Below are 24,169 nucleotides of genomic sequence, written 5' to 3'. Positions count from 1 at the left end.
CTCCATCTGGAATTGTAATTAGGGGCCGATTACCACAACTCCCTATTTTTTTTATATTATATTGTAATGTAGGTGTCTCTGCATATTGGGATGGACAGCTCTCAGGGGCCACCAGACCAGAGAGATTTGGGCCCAGTTTTCTAAAGCTCTCTGGGATTGCAAGATTCCTTAAGAAATCTCACCAGTACTGGTGAAACATTTTATACATTGTTGGATTGTCTGATTTGTTTTTGGCAGCAGTATTTAAAGGGAAATTAAAGACAAAGTAATGGTAAATCCTAGCGTTTGTGAAATGCTAGGATTTACAATTGGAACAAATAAAGGGGACTTTCAGTCAAGAAGTATAAAATACTTCATGCTGAAAGCTCCTTTATTTGTTGGAAGCGTTCGCCGCACCGAGCTGCTCAGGTAGCCCACGGCAGAACGCTATTTGCTGTAAGGTGACGTTTACACTTCTTAGCAAATAGCCGTGCATTCAAGCTGGTGCCAAGCCGAATAGCTAGCACGCTATTGGCTAAGAGGTGGAAACGTCACCTCTCAGCAAAATAGATAATAGAAGTAAATTGGAAAGTTGTTTTGCTCTCTCTGAATCATGAAAGAAAAAATTGGGTCTCATGTCCCTTTAAAGGGGCAGTATCCACCAATTTTCATATAACTGCATGTAATAGACAATACTACAAAGAATAATATGCAAAGACACTGATCTAAACATATAGTATAAAACCTTTTAAAAACTTAATTACAAGCCCCAATTTAACACTGTTAATAAGATAAGCCTGGGACACTCACTGAAAGGTGCTGATAGCAGAACCTCTCCCCTGCATATGAAAAGACCCATTATACAAACAGAAGCAGTCTGAAGCCTGTAGACCTCAGTATACATCTAAAACTTTGGGGCTTGGTTAGGAGTCTGAAAATCAGCACGTTATTTTAAAATAACACACCCAGATGGGCTATACAAATTAATAATCTGCAAAACATTTATGCAAAGAAAAATCTAGTGTAAAATGTCCCTTTAACTATCGGCTGCAGACTCACTCATGTGAGCCCTAAATGTGTACTTATTGAGTCCCTGAATTTTCAAACTCGTTCTCCTGGAATTTATATTTTGCTTTGAGCAGACAGAATTCAATACATTTTTACAGTGCAGCATGACAAACATATTAGCCAACTTTTTATGTTTTTAAAATAAATTAACATCCTTTTTACAGCCCAACTCCTCCCACTATTTGTCTGATTTGTAGGGGGTCAATCTGTGCTTTAGTCTGCAGATAACATGACTAGCTATGGCCAAAATGTTAGTATAAAATGCATTGTTTTGCCCATGTTATCAGTTAAAGTCAGATGGGGAAATATATGTAGCAGTGTTATCCTTGGGAGGTCAGCAGGTGCATTTCAAAATCTGAGAATGAGAAATTGCTAAATTATCAGACCTAAATTACATGAAAGGGGGGCAAAATAAATAATGAAACTATATTGCAAAAAACATTTTATAGAAAATTCTCAAGGTGTTTAAAGGGACATAAAAAAGCCATAAAAATGCACTTCCTATAGAATTTTATTATTGCTTGTAGGAACTGTGTGTTTGACCCCTATAAAAAGTTTAAACTAATAGTTAATGTCAGGTACAGGTCTGCAATACACTATGAATCCTGAGCTGAATCACTCAGTGATTGGTGGTCATCGGTGTGCAAATTTGTTCAATGCAGACAAGCTATATATTGACAGTTCATAGCAGATTTTAACTGTGTTTAATCATTTTGCGTGACTTAAACACTTGGGGGTTGATCAAAATCAATTATTTCATAATTAATGGTATATTACTACTACTAATGAGACAACAAGATTACAATCAGTCTTTTATTATTGTTTTTTCAACAGCACATTTTTCAATATTGTTTCAGTGAAAATGTCCTTATACTTATGTGCCAGTTCTGTTTTTTTTCCCCTGAACACGTGCCAGTCCTGTTTTTTTTCCCTGAACACGAGCCAGTTCTGGGTTTTTTTTCTGAACACAAAAATTCATGATACTTGCATTTACAAGGCCATATTTCACTAATCAAATTCTTCACCGGAAAGGACAACACTTTTTGGCCCAAGTTTTCAAAGCAATTGTTGTATATGGGCAAATATACAGACATTAAAGAGGCAGTAAAGTCCAAATTAAACTTTCATGATTCAGATAGGGCGTGCAATTCTGAACAACTTTCCAATTTACTTTTATCATCAAATTTGCTTTGTTCTCTTGGCATTCCTAGTTGAAAGCTAAACCTAGGTAGACTCATATGCACATTTCTAAGCCCTTGAAGGTCGCCTCTTATCTAAATGCATTTGACAGTTTTTCACAGCTAGAGGGTGTTAGTTCATGTATGCCATATAGATAACATTGTGCTCATGCCAGTGGAGTTATTTATGTGTCAGCACTGATTGGCTAAAATGCAAGTCTGTAAGAAGATCTGAGATAACGGGGCAGTCTGCAGGGGCTTAGATACAAGGCAATCTCAAAGGTAGAAAGTATATTCATTTAACATAGTTGGTTATGCAAAATTGGGGAATGGGCAATCAAGGGATTATCATCTATCTTTTCAAACAATAATGTTGTTGGTGTTAACTGTCCCTTTAACATATTCATACTGGGTGACATTATAAAGTAATGTCACTAAACAGATACAAATGCCACCTGCTCAATCAATTTAAAAAAATCAATAATAAGCACTTTTACAATAATAATAATAATAATCAAAATTGATAAACCAACAAACACATGCCCACTGTACCCAAAATGCCCTTATTCAAATCCCTTAAAGAGACATAAACACATATCTCTATGGTTTTAAAGCACAACAGGTTAATTGCGCACGTATCACATGTGTCATCTATTAGCTTTACTGCACATTATAAAAATGGATCAGTTAACATACAGGCCCTTCAACCTCTGATGTATTCACAAACCAGGGAAATTGCCATTTTGTTTGTTGTTTATGGTGCCCATTTGGTTTTTCAATAGAAAATCCTGAGATTAACGACAAATGTAACTATTTTCTGTTGTATTCTGGAGGTTATCATTTTGAGCTTCAGGAGTATTATCAACAGACTTTTTTGGGGGCTTGTGATTACTGGAAAAAAACAACAATAGAGTACAAATTTCAGAAACCATTATCTGTCAAAAACAAGTGCAAGATTGTGATCAGCCCTATAGCCATACCACAAAAATAAAATGCTCTGACACATTAGAGCATCTCATGAGTGCCATTTTTGTTTCCTTTTAAAATAGATATGTGACAGGATTAGGGTTGCCAGCTATTCACCACTTAAACAATGGTAGACTGGGCACAGGTGATAAATGGAGTCACACAATGCAAACCCACAAAAACTATACATAAGGCCCCACCCTTGACCACACCATACATATTTTTTCAAAAACTGAGCAGTGATTTTATCTCCCTGGCCGCCAGTGACACACACATTTTTTTTACCTCTTTGTCTGCCAGTAACAAACACTGCATTTATTTGACTTCCCTTTGACTGTCAGTAGTACACACAGAGCAGTTTTTCTTTACATTTCCATGGTTCCAGTTAAACACAGAGCAATGATTTTACCCCATTGGTTACATTTAACACACGCAGAGCAGTTTTTTTTAACACCCTCGGAGACAGCCAATGACACATCAGACATGGATTTTTTTTTTTAACCTGAGGCTGCAAGTGACAGTACATTCACACGTGTTAATTCTATCTGGGACATATTTATTATGCATTAATTTATAGGAGACATTTAAAATTTAGCTGTCACCGGGGGACTCAAAATTAAACTTTTATTATTCAGATAGAGCATGCCATTTTAAACAACTTTCCAATTTACTTCCATTAACTAAATGTGCACAGTCTTTTTATATTTAAACTTTTTGAGTCACCAGCTCCTACTGAGCATGTGCAAGAATGAGTGTGTATGCATTTGTTTATGGCTGATGGCTGTCACATGGTACGTGTATGCATTTGTGATTGGCTGATGGCTGTCACATGGTACAGGGGGAGTGGAAAAAGACAACTTTTAACATTGTCAGAAAAAAATCTACTACTTATTTGAAGTTCAGACTAAGTGCTATTGCATTGTCTCATTATCTTGCATTTGTTGATTATGCCAATCTACTGTATTGACTGGTCCTTTAAGTGTCCAGTAATTTTTTATAGATTTTACTGGCAGCCTGCTGAAATACTGCACTGTCCGGTAGAATACTGGACACCTGGCAACTCTAGCCAAGATCTGCCTAGCAACATGTTCCTATGAAACAGGGCCAGACTGGGAAAACCAGACCAGCCCTGGAAAAGTTAGGGGACCGGCCCTGGGGTGCCATGGATTATGAATTTCCCCCTGTTTTTTATTATACAGACCTTAAAGGGACATGAAACCCATTTTTTTTATTTCATAAGTAAGAAAGATCATGCAGTTTTAAACAACTTTCTAATTTACTTCTATTATCTAATTTGCTTCATTCTCATGATATCCTTTGCTGAAAGCATATCTAGATAGGCTCAGTAGCTGCTGATTGATGGCTGCACATAGATGTCTCATGTGATTGGCTAACCATGTGCATTTCGTCAACAAAGGATATCTAGAGAATGACGCAAATGAGATAATAGAAGTAAATTGGAATGTTGTTTAAAATCGTATTCTCTATCTGAATCATGAAAGAAAAATTTGGGGTTTAGTGTCCCTTTAACTCTCATATAGGATCTGCCTCAATTCTCACTCTCCCACCATTTAGAGTAATAGAAATTTTCTGCTTGACTTTCTTTATAGGATCAAGGTACTCCTCAGTACAGATACATACAGTATAAAGGTTAAAGGACCAGTCAACGCAGTAGATTTGCATAATCAACAAGTGCAAGATAACAAGACAATGCAATAGCACTTAGTCTGAACTTCAAATGAGTAGTAGATTTTTTTCCCTGACAATTTTAAAAGTTAAGTCTTTTTCCACTTCCCCTGTACCATGTGACAGCCATCAGCCAATCACAAATGCATATACGTACCATGTGACAGCCATCAGCCATTCACAAAAGCATACACACTTATTCTTGCACATGCTCAGTAGGAGTTAATGACTCAAAAAGTTTAAATATAAAAAGACTGTGCACATTTTGTTAATGGAAGTAAATTGGAAAGTTGTTTAAAATGTCATGCTCTATTTGAATCATGAAAGTTTAATTTTGATTGAGTGTCCCTTTAAATAAGTGTGGAGCAGACAAATACATTACAGCGCCTTATATTGGGCAAGACAGTCATTACAATTGTATAGAAAAACAATTCCACTTTATTGTTTTATTTTTTTTAACCTCATGAAATGTCTGTAGGATTTAAACAATTTTCTCAGAAGATATTTTATGCTATAGTTTTCCCTTTCAAGCCATTGTTGAGTATTTCTATTTAGGGATCAATAGCCCACCTTAGTTAAATATGTTCAATGTGTTTTCTAAGTTAAGCCTTTGTAAATATTGAAAATCAGTTATCCTTTTTGTTATTATTCTTTTTACAAAAGCCCATTTTATGAATGTTGCCTTCTTTTGTAAATATTGTGTATATGATCTAGAACACTTTGCAGATAGTAAGGTGGACTGAAAATAATCAAAGAAAGATCTGCTCATTGATAAATACTGCCCTGAAAAATCTCTCCTTCCATTGTTTACCACAGTTACTGATACTGTGGGATTGAAGTCCAACAGTCCTGACTCTCTATTGCAATGTTCTTGTATATAATCATATGTTTAAACTCCTCCACGTTGTTAAGTGCATAGTTAAAGTAATTTCAAGAGCAGCAATGCACTATTGGGAGCTAGCTGAACATATCTGGTAAGTCAGTGACAAGAGGCATGTTTTTTTTCCTGCCACCAATCAGCAGCTAGCTCCCAGTAGGGCATTGCTGCTCCCAAACCTACCTAGATATGCTTTTCAACAAAGGATACCAACAAACAAAGTAAATTAGACAATATACCAAAATTTAAAAGTCTTTCTTTGAACTGTGAAAGTTTAATTTTGACTTTCCTACCACTGGGTGAAGGAATGAAGGTGCATTTTTGATGAATACTAAAGTTTCCATATCCAAGATCATATCCTCACCAGTGTGCAACATTTTAATGTCCAGAGTTGTATCCTGTTCTCACTGCTCCCCGCAGCCACTACACACTCTCACACATATCCTGCAGTTAAAGGGACAGTCTACTCTAGAATTTGTATTGTTTAAAAAGATAGATAACCCCTTTATTACCCATTCCCCAGTTTTTCATAACCATTTATTAATATATATTAATACCCTTTTTACCTATGTCATTATCTTGTATCTAAGCCTCCGCAGACTGCCCCCTTATTTCTGTTCTTTTGACAGATTTGCATTTTAGCCAATCAGTGCAGACTCCTAAGTAACTCCATTGGAGTGAGCACAATGTTATCTATAGGGACCACATGAACTAGCACTGTCTAACCGGGAAACACCTGTCAGAATGCTCTGAGACAAGAGGGAACCTTCAAGGACTTAGACATTTGCATATGAGCCTAGCTAGGTTTAAGCTTTCAACAAAAAATACCAAGAGAACAAAGCTAATTTGATGCTAAAAGTTGTAAAGTTGTTTAAAATGATCTGAATCATGAAAGTTTAATTTTAACTAGACTGTCCCTTTAATTTCCCATTTTTCAGGTTCCAACCCTAAAGTCTAATACCCCCTATTCATTCCTTTCCTAATTCCTCTACCTCTGTGTATTGTCTCCTATCGTTTAGCTTCAACATTTGCTTCCTCTAAAATTCCCTTATAATGTTCCTATTCCTAAACAGAATACACTTCCAGACTCCTTTCCCTTGCATTTCTTTTCTGCATCCTTCTAGTCTCTCCTTCCCTTTCAAGCTCTCTCTCTCCCCCTCCTTCCCTTTCTCCAAGTGACTTTTTAACAATAACACCTCATCCGCCTTTGAGAACAGATGCTCTAATTAGCACCAATTAAAGGAATCCTCCCTGGTCTTAGCGGGAGGTCTGTTTGCATAAAGTGTCTCTGCACATCTCCACTCAGCCAAAAGGGAACCATCTGTGTGGGAGGTTTCCTGCAACATCAACCAGTGGCTGCAAAAACAAGTCGGGGGTACTGTGCCAATATGCAGATATTCCAAACCTGTAACATTATAAAGTTGGAGAAAATAATTTTATGAAGATCATTCTGTGTGTGTTTAATCCTAAACTGAAAATATTACATTTTATAGGGAAAGAAATAATATGTTATTCTTATTAAAAATAAAAAATGGCTAATGTAATATGTGTTCTTCTGCCTTAAAATAATGGATTCGAAAAAACAAAATATTTTATGATTTGCAAAAGTCAAAAGAACATTGAGGACGGGTATTTTGTGCTTCCGCTAGAGCGCTAATTGCGTTAGAATAATTTTTTTTGCGCTTGTTAGATTACGCTGGTATTATGAGTTGAAAGTTAAAAGTTATCACTCTCACGCTAACCCGCTAGACTGTCGCATAAACAATAACCTAATATCCCATAGAAGTCAATGGAGAAAGAAAAACTCCCGGCTCGCACCCAATAAGATTGTATATTTTCATATGCGCATACTTGATTGCATATTCTAATATGCGCAAACCCGACATCAAAATATGAATATTGCATAAATATTAGGCTAACCATATTGCCGCTTTAAAAAGGGACACATATGAAAATACATATGTCAGGGCTGTTTTCAGGGCTGTTTAAAGAAATGTTTTGTATAAGAACCCTGACATATGTATTTTTCCTGTGTTCCTTTTTAAAGCGGCAATATGGTCACCCTAATAAATATTCTATTACATGTTTGCATTTACCTAACCGCAAAGGGCTCCTATGCACTTATATATATTTCTATATGTGTGTACATATATATTTATTTATATGTGTATACGGTATATGCCTGTAAATAGACATATATATATATATATATATATATATATATACATACATCTTTAGAGATGTATATGTATGTATCTCAATGTTAAAGTCCTTTGCAGCCTTTGTGTGCAATATTTTTTAAATAATTATTATTAGATGGTAATATTATGAGTGCAACTCTAATTTGTAATGTATTTTTGATGTGTTTTGTGACAATTTTTTGACTGGTGTAACAGTTAACCACAGCTTTGAGATCGCTGTAAGGATTTGATTATAAATTGTGATCGCGCTCAACTTGTAATATGAGTGCAATTTAACCGCCGTGCAAACGATCGGGGAAACCCGAGCGCAATTGTTTGTGCGCCACTTGTAAACTAGCCCTAAATGTGCAAATAGCAGTAATGGGATTATGCACTATATTTCTATACCATGAAGTTGAAATAAAGGGGCCTATTTATGAAAAGCCTGTCGGACATGATCCGACTCTCTGCATTCAGCATTGCACCAGCAGCTCTTGTGAATGGCTGGTGCAACGCTGCCCCCTGCAGATTCCCGGCCAATCGGCCGCTTGCAGCGGGTGTCAATCAACCCGATCGTATTCGATCGGGTTGAATTGTAGCGATGTCTGCCCGCCTCCTCAGAGCAGGCAGACAGGTTATGGAGCAGCGGTCTTGATACGGAGCTTGACAGATATGCCCCAAAGTCAGCAATTAAAGGGACATGAATCCAAATTATTTTCTTTCATGATTCAGATAGAGCATAGAGTTTTAAACAACTTTCAAATGTACTTCTATTATCAAGTTTGCTTAATTTTCATGGTATCCTTTGTTAAAGGAGCAGCAGTGCACTATTACCTGAACACATTGGTGAGCCAATGACAAGAGGCATAAATGTGCCGTCACCAATTAGCAGCTAGCTCCTAATAGTGCAGTGGTGCTCCAGAACATAATAAGGTGGTGTATATAGCGCCAAAGGCTGAGGACTGAACTAATAGAGAATAAACTTCTATAAGAATAAACTATGGTGAGAAATTGGCTTCTATTTATATGTCTATGTATTTATTCGCACTCTACGGTGCATAGGGAAGTGCAATGTCACAATAAAATAACAATACAATAAAATACAATAAAACTGTTCATGGATCCATGAAATTAAAACAAAGAGATCTTGGCATACATATAAAATCCTGTAAAATGCTAATAATATTATGAAGACTTACTGATGAGTACAAGATACAATAGAAAGTGCAAACTCCAGGGGTGCTTGGGTTTACATACAAATCTCAAACAAATGTGTGTATAGATGGCTCAAATGTGAAGATACACAGTGTGGAAAAAATGTGACAAAGTCTATATAACTATATATAACAATTGATGAAAAAAATGATGAAAAAATGGTGAAAAAAAAATTATATATATATAATGATGAAAAATTAATAAAAATTTGAAAAAATGAGAAAAAATGATGACTAAAATAAAATAAAATAAATTGTGAGTCAGTGTCAATCTCAAATGAATAAAATGTGAATAAGTTTCAATCCAAAAAATGATGAAATGATAATGAAATGAAAAAAATATGGAGATGAGTACCAATAAAAGAAATTCTTGACAATAAATCCAATATTTGTAATCCAATGGGTGTTAGCAAATATAGTAAAAGTGGAAAACCTTGTGTGTCAATGAAGAAGATCCTCCTGGAAAACCTGGTTGAGACCTTGAGGCACAGTTAACCACTTCTTATCGTTCTTGAGTGTTTTCTGTAGAAAATATATATGACATAGTATAGTAGGTTCAAAATTAAGAATTAAAAGGAGTGATGCTTACCAGTAGGTCGACGCGTTTCGGCCCTTAGCTCAGGCCTTTATAAGGGCCGAAACGCGTCGATTGTTTCCACACTGTATCTTCACATTTGAGCCATCAGCGCCTGGTCACTATTATTATTAAGGTTTACTGTCCCTTTAAATAACTCCTTGTGCGTGAAAACAATGTTATCTATATGGCCCACATGGACTAGCAGCCTCCTGTTGTGAAAATCAAATACAAAAGCATGTGATTAAGAGGCTGTCTATAGAGCCTTTGAAACAGGCAGACATCTAGAGGTTTAAATGTTATAAAGAATATTAATTTAACAATGTTGGTTGTGCAAAGCTGGGGAATGGGTAGTAAAGGCGTTATCTATCTTATTAAACAATAACAATTTTAGTGTAGACTGTCCCTTTAAAGTTTTACTGCAGTTATTTTTCAGTAGCAAAACCCCATTCCCCATTTGCCTTGTTTGGAGGAGCCAATCTGGGCTTTAGTCCACAGACAACAAGAGTAGCCATTGTCATAAAGTTAATTATTTTACAATGTTATCTAATAAATTAAATTAGGGATATATATGTAGCAGAGTTAGCCTTGATAAGTCAGCAGGGTGCATTTCCAGTTTTGAGAATGAGAAATTGCTCAATTTTCAGAGCAAAATTACATTAAAAAGGAGCAAAATAAATAATAAAAATATATTGCATGTCTAAATATTTTATATAAAAATGTCAAGGTGTTTACTGTACCTTTAAGAGGTCAGCTTAAGAAAAGCTTCCTAGGTCTACACATGGTCCTTTATCTAAGAGGCGCCCATTGGTGGCTTATGACCTGCACATTTAGAGGTGCTGTAGCAGTGAATAACTGGTGTTCTATCAGTACGGCAGTTTATTCTTTTATTGTCCCACAAGGCTTTGGTAATAATAAAATAATATCTGGGTGAAGTTTAAAAATCCCTTTAATGTCTCTAAACAATTTATGAGGAAGTGCTTAAAAATAGCAGAAACCGTATGAATCTGTTAAGTGCTTTTCATTTGGCTATTGATCTTGCTAGGTCATAAGTGTTTAAATATATTAGACAGACAGATAGATATACTGTAAGTATTCATGATCAGATCTCCCATATTACTAAAATACGGGTGGTAGATTGAAATAATGTTCTGTTGGACCAATATATATATTTATTCTGAAAACTGAAAGGTAATATCAATTATGCACAGTTTTAGGATGGATAACATTTTCTATCAAAAATGCTAACAATAAAACAAATTAAACATTGAGCCACTTCCTTACACTAATACCCCAGCCTTCCCCAAAACACCTGATCACCCCAGTGTGAGTCTGTATACTTTTTTTTGTATACATAGTATCTGAAGGTATTTTCATAACTGTGAAGTAACAGAAATTTTATGATCTAACAGCTGCACCGCTATCACTGACTTTGTTCAGCCCACGTCGTTACCAACGATCTCTAAGACACTGTTAGAAAACAGCCTTAATTGAGACATCTGCAGCTCTCATATATGTTCACTGTCATTAACGTATACAATTATTAGATTTACCATAGATATCATTGATTTTGGGTCTTACATTTTATGTGTATTTCACTTTATCCTTTGTTTTTATTAGTACCGGCACTTAGTTATTGTTATTGTGGATATGTCTATCCTTCAATAAATTTATTATATATATTTTTATCTTTATATTTTGTTGTGCGATAATACATAGGTGTCTTTAACTCCTTAAACCTTAACACATCCCTCTTGAATAGGGCTAATTAGTCCTATATATTGTATACAATCCCATAATCAGTCTCTGCTCTCTAGTAGAGCGCTAACCCACCCTCCCCCTTCACCAGTGGGCCACCATTTGCCAGCTTTGTACTGGAGAAAACATTGCTGCACTTGTCCCTCCCTTCTACTGCCGAGCTGACCTCCTCCAATGATGATTGTGCCTCACCCCTTACCACCTTGACACTACGCAACCTGGGTTGAGGCAATGGAACATCAGCCAAAAAACTACAAGCTCCAAAGGGAAGTCCCATGCTACCAATTAAAGCACTTACAATGGTCTGAATAACCATTCAGCCCCCAGCCTCAGTAGACTAAAGCCAATTACGTGAAATTCTCCATTCCGTCCAGCAAGTCGTTCACCACCACAGACTCTTGTAACGCAAAAACTTAAAAAATAGGGAGGGTTGGGAGGGAAGACGGCAAACAATATAATAAGCGGCCTATTCCTGCAAAGTCAGAGCACATCCCACCTAAACCATTATATTATCATCAGTGTGTGTACTATGAGCATGAAGAAGACTGATAAAAACAATGACGCCATGAAAGCACCTTCCCCCGATCTGAATTTCCAACTGCAAAAGAGTACAACTGATCAATGGTACATGCAGATCTCAATAGTTGTTCTATGCAAAAGTCGGTACATAATGCAGTTTACTCAGAACTTAGTTTATTACACTGCATATGTGATACCCTGGCTCACCGTTAGTAAATTATAAAAACTATGATCATCAACAAAGATCAACACAGCATTTTGCTCACAAAATTGGTTAGTTAAAATAAGTAGCAAATACCTAAATGGGTAGATTGAAATAAAGGGGGAAAGTCTATCACATATATTACAAGTGTGTCCCTAATAGTAACCGTAGGACATCAAGAAAATTGCTACTGTAGAACACTTGCTACTTTAAAAACATGCAATATAAAAACATCTCTTACTTGTTGCGCTGGTCCGTCGCTGAATAGGGAACCTTTACACAGTTCCGGGTATAAAGAGGCAGATACTGATGCAACATATGATTTACGCATGCGCAATTGGGTGTGAACGCTCAGGAGTCGTCGTGGCCGACACTCCTGTGATTTGCAGTTAGAATCAGCCTGAGAGTGACGTCAACATAGGAGGAGTTTAGGATAGTTTTTTTGCTTAGAACGGTAGTTGTTTTTTTTTTTTTTAAATCGATTCAGTATGTATTATAGGATGTGAATAAGGATGTTTGCAATAGTCGTGTTGTAAGTAATGCATTCAAGCTAGTTTATTTTTAGTGTTGACTGTCCCTTTAAATAGCCTACTCACTCCCCCCCCCCCCCTTACCTCACACCAGACACTTAGAATAGGAAACATTCACTTGCCTGCCCTCAAAAATGAATCCGCCCCTAGCTGGTTCTACACATACCTTTTACTTTAGTAATATGATCGGATTAATCAGGGGCTTTTTAACGGCATTGTGTATAATTAGGACAATTTTTCACACAATATTATCTTTATCCCTTTAAAATATATTAATTCTACATTTGTTTTTATTCATAAGATGAGTGCAAAAAAGTATTAGTATTATAAATTAGCATCAATTAGTTCTTAGGGCTAGATTTATCAATGCTGAGGCGTACAGGGGCGGGTATACGCGCCCCTGTGCGCCTCAGCTCGCCTATGGTGGGGCGAAATTACCCACAGGTAATTAACATTGCACACGAGCGCAATTTTGCGCTCGCGTGCAATCCCGCCCCCTGCCCGCGCACAGCCAATCACGCGCGGGCAGGAGCTGTCAATCTCCTCGGTCGGACTTGACCGAGGAGATTGAATTTTGCCACAATAGAGGTGGCGTAGATGTTAGGGAAGCAGCGGTCTGGTGACCGCTGCTTGATAAATCCCGGCGAGCAAGTTCTTGAGAGAACTTGCTGCCGTAGGGGCTTAATAAATCTAGCCCTTACTTAGCATAACAGACTTTTGTAAAACAAGTTTGCAAGTGTAATATAATCTCTTCCCCTGTGATAAACATATCAGCAGCATCTTATTATTATTATTTTTATTATCGGTTATTATTTGTAGAGCACCAACAGATTCCTATCATCATTACTGCAATCCCCACAGTAGGATTGTGCTATATTGTAATATCACTAGGATAGTCCAAACCTAGTGCCCGAAGATCCACCCCTTGTCTCACACCCAGACCACAAACCCAAGCCACCCTCCATTGTTGGGAGGACTCATACAGCAGGCAATGACCTGGATCCAATAAAAACATTTTGTGAATCTAAAAACCTTGTCACAACATTGCAACTTAAAAACTGTGGAACCTGTGACATATGCTTAGGAACCGGCCTATTTGTGGAACACTATATGGCAGCAGTTTTGCAAGAATTTTATCTATTTACAAGCTCACTATATGGCAGCAATATTTCCTGCCATATAGTGCTATAGATGCCTATCTAGGTATCTCTTCAACACAGACTATCATGGGAATCAAGCAAATTTTATAATAGAAGTAAATTGGAAATTTTTCTTTAAAATGGTATGCTCTGTCTGAATCCCAAAAGAAAAATTGGGGTTTCATATCCCTTTAATTATCAGTATTCCTGTCTGAACCATTCCCATTTTAATACATTTTACTCTGCAGAAGTAAATTCTATCTGTGATGCTTTACAGATGGGCGGTATTCATGAAATAGCTTAGAAACTATTTGTGATTTTTTTATCATTTATGGATAAATATATCAAGCATATGCTGTACACATTGTCATTAATTACAAGAGTTTTCAGCCTAGTAATGACTGAATGCATCCTTTTCTTTTAAAACACTATTTAAAGGGACAGTCAATTCCAAAAAATAACGTTCATGTTTCAAATCGGGCATGTCATTTTAAACAACTTTCCAATTTACTTTTATCACCAATTGTGCTTTGTTTCTCTTGGTATTCTTAGTTGAAAGCTAAACCTAGGAAGGCTTATATGATAATTTCTAAGCCCTTGAAGGCCGCCTCTTATCTCATGATTTTTTATTTGCTTTTCACAACAGGGGAGAGCTAGTTCATGTCAGCCATATAGATAACATTGTGATCACGCCTGTGGCTTGTGGCTAAAATGAAAGTCAATAGATAATAAATAAAATGTCATGTGATCAGGGGGCTGTCAGAAGATGCTTAGATACAAGTTAATCACAGAGGTAAAAAAATATATTAATATAACAGTGTTGGTTATGAAAAATTGGGTTGGGTAATAAAGGGATTATCTATCGTTTTAAACAACACACATTCTGGTGTTGACTGTTCCTTTAGCAGTAGATATGTGCGATTCGGTTCGGTTCGATTCGGAAATTCAGAAAATTCAGCGATTAGGATCTGCCGAATTTTCCGAATCGAACCGAATAAGTTTGAATCGATTCGTAAATTCGGGATGGCCATTGGATTACACTAGTATTGTACAGTATGTTAGGTTAACACCTAATATACAGTATAATACTAGTCTAATCCCACCTAACACATACCGAAATGCCGAATTTCCGAACCGAATCGAACCGAATCCAGCCGAATTTCTTCGAATCTGAATGAATCCGAAACGAATCCGAAACGAATCAATTCAGAATTCTACGAATTCGAATCGATCCGAACCGAACTTCGAAAAATTCCGAACCGAACCAAATTTTTTCGCCATGCACATGTCTATTTAGCAGTTAAGAAACAACCACACTTGTACAGTATTCATTTTCTTTTGATGTCCCTTATCTATAATCCACCAGATACATATAAATACCGTTGTGTAACTTTGTGTTTTGTGCACACCTGGACATTTAGCTGTACATTGTTTCCAAGATTTTTTTTCCCATGCTTGTAATAAAGGGACATTCCAGCCAAATGGAATACACACATGTACATTTCAGTTTTGAATAGACACATTTTTTTCTAATACATTTGTTTAAGTGATAATTCCGGCGCCCGGCGACAGTGCAGTTTAAGGAGGGGGACAGAATATGACATCAATTCATATCCCCTGCTTCCTTCACAGATTGGCTGCTGTGTACCAGAATATCCTCTGGGGAAGCCTGGTAAAACAAGAGCCAGGATCCAGCAAAATCTCAGCTCGGGCACCTCTTAAAGGTAGGGGGTACTGTGTGACGTGCATGGGGGCAGTTAGGGGAGATCTTTGACCTCCCTACCAGCCCTTTGAAATGCTACATCACTATTTAACATTAACTGTGCTTGAAGTAAGCTTTTTGCGCACATCGGGTTGTGCTTGTATTATGAGTTAGAAGTAAACTGTTTTCGTTTGCGTGCTTACAATATTGCGTATGCGTTTATGCATTCCCCCATAGAAGTCAATGGAACAAAAAAAGTGGAGGGAAAAAATAACACCCAACTCGCATGCAAACCCAATAGCATATTCTCAACCCAACATGAAAACATGAATATTTCACATTACAATGTTCTTCACTTAGAAGAATATGTTTTATATATTAATAAATACATATTTCTACATATATCTGATTATTTTCATACAATATAGATCTATACCTATATATATATATATATATATATATATATATATATATATACTGTATATATATATATATATATATATATACAGTATATATACATACATACATAGATGATTATATATAGGTATAGATATATACAAATATATATAGGAATAGCTATTTATAAATATTTAGAACATATTCTGCAATGTGCAGAACATTGGAATGTGAAATATTTACAGTAAATACACAGTTAAAACCTTTATTAAATATGAATATTGCATTAATATGATTTTACATGTTTTCAATGCTATATATATATCTCAATATACAACCTCAATTCCCAAAAAGTTGGGATAGTATGGAAAATGCAAAAAACAAACAAAAAGAGTCTTTTGAAAACTTAATTCAACCAGTACTATATTGAAAACACATTATTTGATGTTTTACATTGTGAATTTAATGTATTTTTGAAAATATACACTCATTTCATATCTGATGATTGCAACACACTCCAAAAACGTTGGGATAGGAGCAATTTAGGACTAATAGCGATGCGACAAGCTAAAATAAGAATGTAATGTGAAGCAGCTGAGGCAATCATGTAATCATAGACTATATGGAGGCTCCAAAAAAGGCCTAGTCCTTCAAGAGCAAGAATGGGTCTAGGCTCGCCAATCTGCCAACAGATGCGTCAGCGAATAATCCAACACTTTGAGAACAACGTTCCCCAAAGACAAATTAGTAGGACTTGGGGCATTTCAACTTCTACAGTGCACAATATAATTAAAAGATTCAAGGTATCTGGTCAAATCTCAGTGCGTAAAGGGCAAGGATGAAAACCACTTCTGAATGTGCGCGATCTCCGATCCCTCAGATGTCACTGTCTCAAAAACCATCATGAGTCTGTAATGGATATCCTGACATTGGCTCGGGAATACTTTGGTAAACCTTTATCAGTTAACACCATTCGCCGCTGCATCCACAGATGCAAGTTAAGGCTTTACTATGCAAAGCAGAAGCCATACATCAACACTGTCCAGAAACGCTGCCGACTTCTCTGGGCTCAGTCGCATATGAGATGGACAGTAGCACAGTGGAATTGTGTTTTGTGGTCTGACGAGTCAAAATTTCAAATAGTTCTTGGAACTTCCGGACAAAGAGGAAAAGGACCATCCAAGCTGGTTATGGTATGGGGGGTGTCAGTGCCCATGGGGGCAGAAAGATATGTATACATTTTGGAGCAACATATGCTGCCATCCAGACGTTGTCTTTTCCAGGGACTTCCCTGCATTTTCCAGCAGGACAACGCCAAACCACATTCTGCCCAGATTGCAAGAACAGTGCGAGTGCTAGCAGGGCCTGCCTGCAGTCCTGACCTGTCTCCAATTGAGAATGTGTGGCGCATTATGAAGCACAAAATAAGGCAACAAAGGCCCATACAGTTGCGCAGCTAAAGACATGCATAATGGATGAAAGGGGGAAAATTCCTCTTGCTAAACTTAACCAACTGGTGTCTTCAGTGCCCAAATGCTTAATATGTTTTATTAAAAGGAAAAGTGATGTTACACAGTGGTAAACAGTCGACGGTCTCATCTTTTTTGGAGTGTGTTGCAGTCATCAGATTTGAAATGAGTGTATATTTTCAAAAATACATTAAATTCGCAGAGTAAAACATCAAATAATGTATTAATGTTTCCAATATAGTACAGGGGGAATTTAATTTTTGTTTGTTGATTCTTTTTGTTGTTGTTTTTTTGCATTTTCCATACTGTCCCAACATTTTTGGAATTAGAGTTGTATGTGTACATATGTATGTATGTGTTTATATGTGTATATAGGTCTGTAAATACATAAATACGCATATAAATACATAACTACATATGTACACACATGTAGACACACACACACACATATATATATATATATATATATAGATGCATATATGTCTTTTGACATGCATATGTACAGTATGTATCTCTATGTTAAAGTCCTTTGCCTGTCTCATATCTTTGAGCCCTTAGCAATATTTTTTTTAAATATTTTTTATCAGATGGTGTTATTATGAGTGTAAGTGTACTTTGTAATGTATTGTTTATGTGTTTTGTGAGACTTTTGTTTTGCAAAACATTTAACCAGAGCGCTGAGATTGGAATCATTCCGTCATAAATCGCGATTGCGCTCAAGTGATCGCGTTTACTTTCAACTTGTAGTATGAGCGGTAAACCCGACATGAGCAAACACCCGCAATAAACCCATTATCACTTGCGCGTAACTGTTAGGGCTCCACTCGTAATCTGCCTGTTAATAAGTATTGAATAAGTCTTGTATTAGAAGTAACTAAAGAAAAACTATATCCAAAATAAATAGGTGATTTTTGTTGCAAAGGAATTTCACCTATTTATTCAAGTCTCTGAAGGTCAAATCTCGGGTTATATTTTAAGATTAAGTCCTGTGCTTCATAGTGGTCTTTAATGGCTATTAAAAGTTGTGAGCAACTCTAACAAGGTTACTAAAACATTGCTGTGATGTAATGGTTGTTAAATGGCTTAATTATCTCCTTTCATTAACCAGCACTTCTGCGTGAACAGACCCTTGTTGACACCAGGTTACAATATCACATTTCTGTTATAACTGGTGACACATATCATGGTGGGTGGTTGTTTTTTGCTTTTAAAAGAACATGGGAAGTGATGTTTAAATGTTAAAGGGACATTGTACACTAGATTTTTATTTGGATACATGTTTTGTAGATTATCTATTTATATAGCCCATCTGGGGGTGTTTTGTAACAATGTATAGTTTTGCTTATTTTTAAATTACATTGTTCTGATTTCCAGACTCCTAACCAAGCCCCAACGTTTTAGATGTATACTGATGTATACAGACTTCATACTGCTTCTGTTTGTGTAATGAGTCTTTTCATATGCAGGGGAGGGAGGGGGTCTGCTCTCAGCCCCTTTCACTGGGTGTCCTATCTTAACCTCATCAGCAGTGCTAAACTGCGAGCTTCTAAGTAACTTTCTAAAAGGTTTTATACTGGATTTTTAGATCAGTATCTGTGCATATTCTTCTTTATAGTAGTGTCTATTACATGCAGTTAAATGAAAATTGGTGTATAATGTCCCTTTAACCCTTTGAGTACTAAGCACTTTCCCACCTGGGTGCTAAGATTTTTTAATGTTTTTTTAATTTATTTTTTTTTTCTGAACAATTTTTTTTAAACTTTTTTTTATTTTTTTCAGACCCCCAAAACTTACACAAAGGTTAGGCGATTACCTTTCCAATGGTGGGTCTTGGGGGTCTGTAGCTGCTTAGATGCCTGAGATAAAGGCTTCTAAGCAGCACACCCCCTGCTCCTATACTTAACATTGTTAAGTATAAAGTTGCACGGTGACGTCATCACGTTATTGCGCGTGACGTCACCATGCAAAACAGGAAGCCCCGGCGATGCCTGTCACTCTACAGGCACGATCGCCAGGGTAGGAGCGAGTGGGAGCCCCCAGATCTCCCTCAAGGTGGGAGAGGGCTAGTGATGGCTCTGAGCCGTCATTAGCACCAGAGTGGGAAACTCTGTGACGGCTCAGAGCCGTCATTAGCACCCAAAGGGTTAAGTATAACTTCCAGACATGTATTACAGTCACATAAAACATAATCATTTTATTTTACATGTTTACTTATCAATATTGTGATTTAAATTTACATGGCATTATCAATAAATTCTGGTCACATTCCAGCTAGTTTGTTTTTGTTTGAAACAGTGACCAAGGATGCGGTTCTACCAATCAGAAGCCATACTGAATTATACATTATACCATGTGACATTAAATGCAATTGTCATCATAATAAAAGTGCAGGATATTGCACATTAAATGGAGAGCGTACTGTTTTTGTTTTTTTCTCCTTAATGTGCTTCCAATGACTTGTTATACCAGCAGCAGAGTATGACATGTATGAGAAATAACTCATTTAGGTTCATTTTTGTATATAAAATTGCTTGCTTTGTTCTTTGAAACCTCAACTTATTAAAATGGGTTAAGCTTGCAGGGAAGTCAGATTTCCTTATTTTATCAATTTCTGTACAAACAAATGCTTCCTTATCTTATATCTGTCTGTATACCAATGCCCAATACCTAGAGTGAACAATAGAAAAATGACCATTTTATTACTTATCTCTCCTACCCCAGGGAATGTAATTTCTATTTAAAATGCTGGGGAAAAAAGGTAGCTATTTGTGAACAACTTAAACTTCAGCAGGTAAACTGGATTATTGGTAACAAATTAAAGCATAGAAACATTTTTAGTACACTGTTCCTTTTAATTAAGTCTCTTTCAACAGCAGAGAAGGCACGGTTTTCAATTAAAGGGACAGTCTACAATATAATTTTTATTGTTTTAAAAGATAGATAATCCCTTTATTACCCATTCCCCAGTTTTGCAAAACTAACACTGTTATATTAATATACTTTTTACCTCTGTGATTACCTTGTATCTAATCATCTTCTGACAGCCCCCTGATCACATGATTATTTATTTATTATCTATTGAGTTGCATTTAGTACTGTGTTGTGCTAACTCTTAAATAACTCCTCGGGCGTGAGCACAATGTTATTTATATGGCCCACATGAACTAGCAGTCTCCTGTTGTGAAAAGCTAATACAAAAGCATGTGATAAGAGGCTGTCTTTAGTGGCTTATAAACAGGCAGACATTTAGAGGTTTAAAGGTTATAAAGTATATTAATATAACAATGTTGTTTATGCAAAGCTGGGGAATGGGTCGTAACGGCTTTATCTATCTTTTTAAACAATAACAATTTTAGTGTAGACTGTCCCTTTAAATAAAATTATTTATATTTCCCATAGCCTTGGACATACTTCTCAGAGTAAATTGGGTACATATTCCCTGTCACAGGCAGCCAACCCCAGAGCACACTGTGTGTGAAATACACTAGGGATTAACCACACATATACAACTTCTGAGCACTTTCTATTTAAACATCAATTTCAGCACTTTTTTTTATGAAAGTTAAACGCAGATTATACATTTTTTCCAGCATATCAGGCAGTTTTAGAAAAATCAGTTAGTTTGCAGAAAAAAAGCAAAGAGGACAATATGTTACCACCGAAAATTCTTAAAGGGACATAATACTCATATGCTAAATCACTTGAAACTGATGCAGTATAACTGTAAAAAGCTGACAGGAAAATATCACCTGAGCATCTCTATGTAAAAAAAGGAAGATACTTTACTTCACAACTTCCTCAGCTCACCAGAGAAAGTGCTGTATAAAAAGTTATACTTCAGTTACTGCCCAGCTGCAGGTAAAAAAAATAATTAAGAAATGAACAGCAGCCAATCAGCATCAGCAGTGCTGAGGTCATGAACTCTTTTACTGTGATCTCATGAGATTTGACTTAACTCTCATGAGATTTCATTGTAAACTTCCTTACACTGAATGGGAAAAAAGATGAGTGTGCACGTAAGCTCGCTCCTTCTGCTGTCCCAGGACAGACATAGTAATTTGTTGCTTAGAAGTCCTTTACAATGGGATGTGGCTACTGATAAACTTTTTACATAGAGATGTTCAGGTGATATTTTCTAGTCAGCTTTTTACAGCTATGCTGCATCACTTTCAAGTGATTAAACATTTGGGTATTATGGCCCCTTAAAGAGTAAAAAAAAAGTAAAAATTTAAATTTTACAATTCATAAAAAGCATCTTCTTCCCCCACCCCAATTTTCTTTGATTATCAAACTATGCACAGTCTTTTTACATTCTCTTTTTGAGGCACCAGTTCCTACTGAGCATTTTAGAGTTCACTCATAAATGAGTCTGTGATTCGCTGATAGATGCCACATGATACGGGGAGCAGGGAAATGCAAGAACCATTTTGAAATTTGTCTGGTAGCCTCCTTTTAATTCCATATTTCAAAGGGACGTAACACCCCAATTTTTTCTTTCATGATTCAGATAGAACATACAATTTAAAAAAAATTACTTCTATTATCAAATTTCCTTCATTTTCTTGTTATCCTTTGTTGAAAAGCAGGAAGGTGTGTTCAGGAGTGTGAATAAGTCTGTAGCACAATATGACAACAGCTTTGCAACAATGTTATACGTTAGCAAGAGCACTAGATGGCAACACTATTTCCTGTCATGTAGTTTTTCAGGCATGTGCACGTTCACTACCTAGGTATCTCTTCAACAAAGAATAACATGAGAACAAAGCAAATTTGATAATGTGAGTAAATTGGAACTTTTTTTAAAATTGTATTCTCTATCTGAATAAGGAAATAAAAATGTGGGGATTCATGTCCCTTTAAATCAGAGACATATTTTTACATTATGCAGACATTGCTTCTCAGTTGTTTTATTTTCCTAACAGTTGGTTAAATTGATTGATATTAGTAATCATGATGTTTGTCAGATATAATGCAAGTTTACAGGACTTAAAGGGACACTAAACCCATTTTTTTTCTTTCATGATTCAGATAGAGAAAAGAATTTTAAACAACTTTCCAATTTAGTTCTATTATTTAATTTGCTTCATTCTTTTAGATATCATTTGCTGAAGAAATAGCAATGCGCAGGGGTGAACATGAGGCATCTATGTGCAGCCACCAATTAGCAGCTACTAAGCCTGTCTAGATATGCTTTTCAGCAAAGGATATTAACAGAATGCAGTAAAATAGATAACAGAAGTATATTAGAAAGTTGTTTAAAACTGCATGCTCTTTCTAAATCATTAAATTAAAAAAAATGGGTTTCATGTCCCTTTAAGGTCACTCATTTTTTCATACAAAGTACAAAGCAAAATATATATATATATATATATATATATATATATATATATATATATATATATATATATATATTATTTTTTTTTAAAGGTGTGTAACAAAAATCTATTCGCTCCGCACCAAACATGTCCTAGGAGACTCTGTCCCAGCTACATGTTACTTATTTCTGACTACTAAATCTTCCCCCCTTTTAACTGCCAGTGACACACATAGAGCAATGTTTTTAACCCTTGTGCCAATAACTCACATATAAAAAAACTGACTGATGTTGGTGGTCATGATTTTTTTAGGATATAATGCAAGTTTACTGATTTTTCTTATCTGCCAGTGACACCTTTAACAATTTAACCCCACAGATTAGTGATTTTATTCCCTTATCTGCCAGTAACACACACAGAGCAATAATATATATTGTTGACAGTATCACACACAAGTCAGTGATTTAACACACCCCACCCCTTACCTGCTAGTAACACACAGAGATATGAAGATCTAAAGTTCTCCATGATTAGCATTTTTGTTTGACCCTAGTATACTTCAATAGTATTACATATTTATTGGTTTTCATAGCTGCTGTGATTGTAAGTGTAGTATATAAAAAGGATGGTTTATTTTTATTAAAGTCACAGTCTACTCCAGAATGTTTATTGTTTAAAAAGATAGATAATCCCTTTATTACCCATTCACCAGTTTTGCATAACTAACACAGTTATATTAATATACATTTTGCCTCTGTGATTACTTTATATCTAAGCATCAGCAGACTGCCTTCTTATCTCAGTTTTTTTGACAGACTTGCAGTTTAGCTAATCAGTGCTTACGCATAAATAACTCCACTGGAGTGCGCACAAAGTTATCTATATGGCACACATGAACTAGCACTGTCTAGCTGTGAAAACTCTAAAATTAGAATTTGGCATATGAGCCTACCTAGGTTTTACTTTTGTCAAAGAATACCAAGAACACAAAGCAAATTTGATGATAAATGTAAATTGGAAAGTTGTTTAAAATTGCATGCCCTATGTGAATCATGTAGTTTTACAAATAGATGTAAATGGTGGTTAGAGAGAAATAGGGAAATAGAGAGGGGTAAGTGGTGGTTAGAGAGACAGGGGAACGGAGAGGGCTAAGTGGTACAGGGGGTTAGAGAGAGATAGGGGAACAGATAGATGTAAGTGGTGGTTAGAGAGAGATAGGGGAACAGATAGATGTAAGTGGTGGTTAGAGAGATATAGGGGAACAGATAGATGTAAATGGTGGATAGAGAGATATAGGGGAACAGATAGATGTAAGTGGTGGTTAGAGAGAGATAGGGGAACAGATAGATGTAAGTTGTGGTTAGAGAGATAGGGGAACAGAGAGGGGTAAGTGGTGGTTAGAGAGATATAGGGGAAC

The 24,169-nt window shown here is 36.2% G+C and overlaps 1 protein-coding gene across 1 annotated transcript in view; it reads left to right on the top strand.

Moving 5' to 3' along the window:
- NTN3 (netrin 3) overlaps nt 1-24,169 on the top strand; it is a 204,790-nt gene that overhangs the window by 92,135 nt on the left and 88,486 nt on the right. The window lies entirely within an intron of this gene.

Source organism: Bombina bombina, chromosome 11 (genome assembly GCF_027579735.1).
Source record: "Bombina bombina isolate aBomBom1 chromosome 11, aBomBom1.pri, whole genome shotgun sequence".
Classification (NCBI taxonomy): Eukaryota; Metazoa; Chordata; class Amphibia; order Anura; family Bombinatoridae; genus Bombina; species Bombina bombina.
The sequence above is the reverse complement of the archived record's forward strand: the minus strand, read 5'-3'. Positions and strand labels throughout refer to the sequence as shown.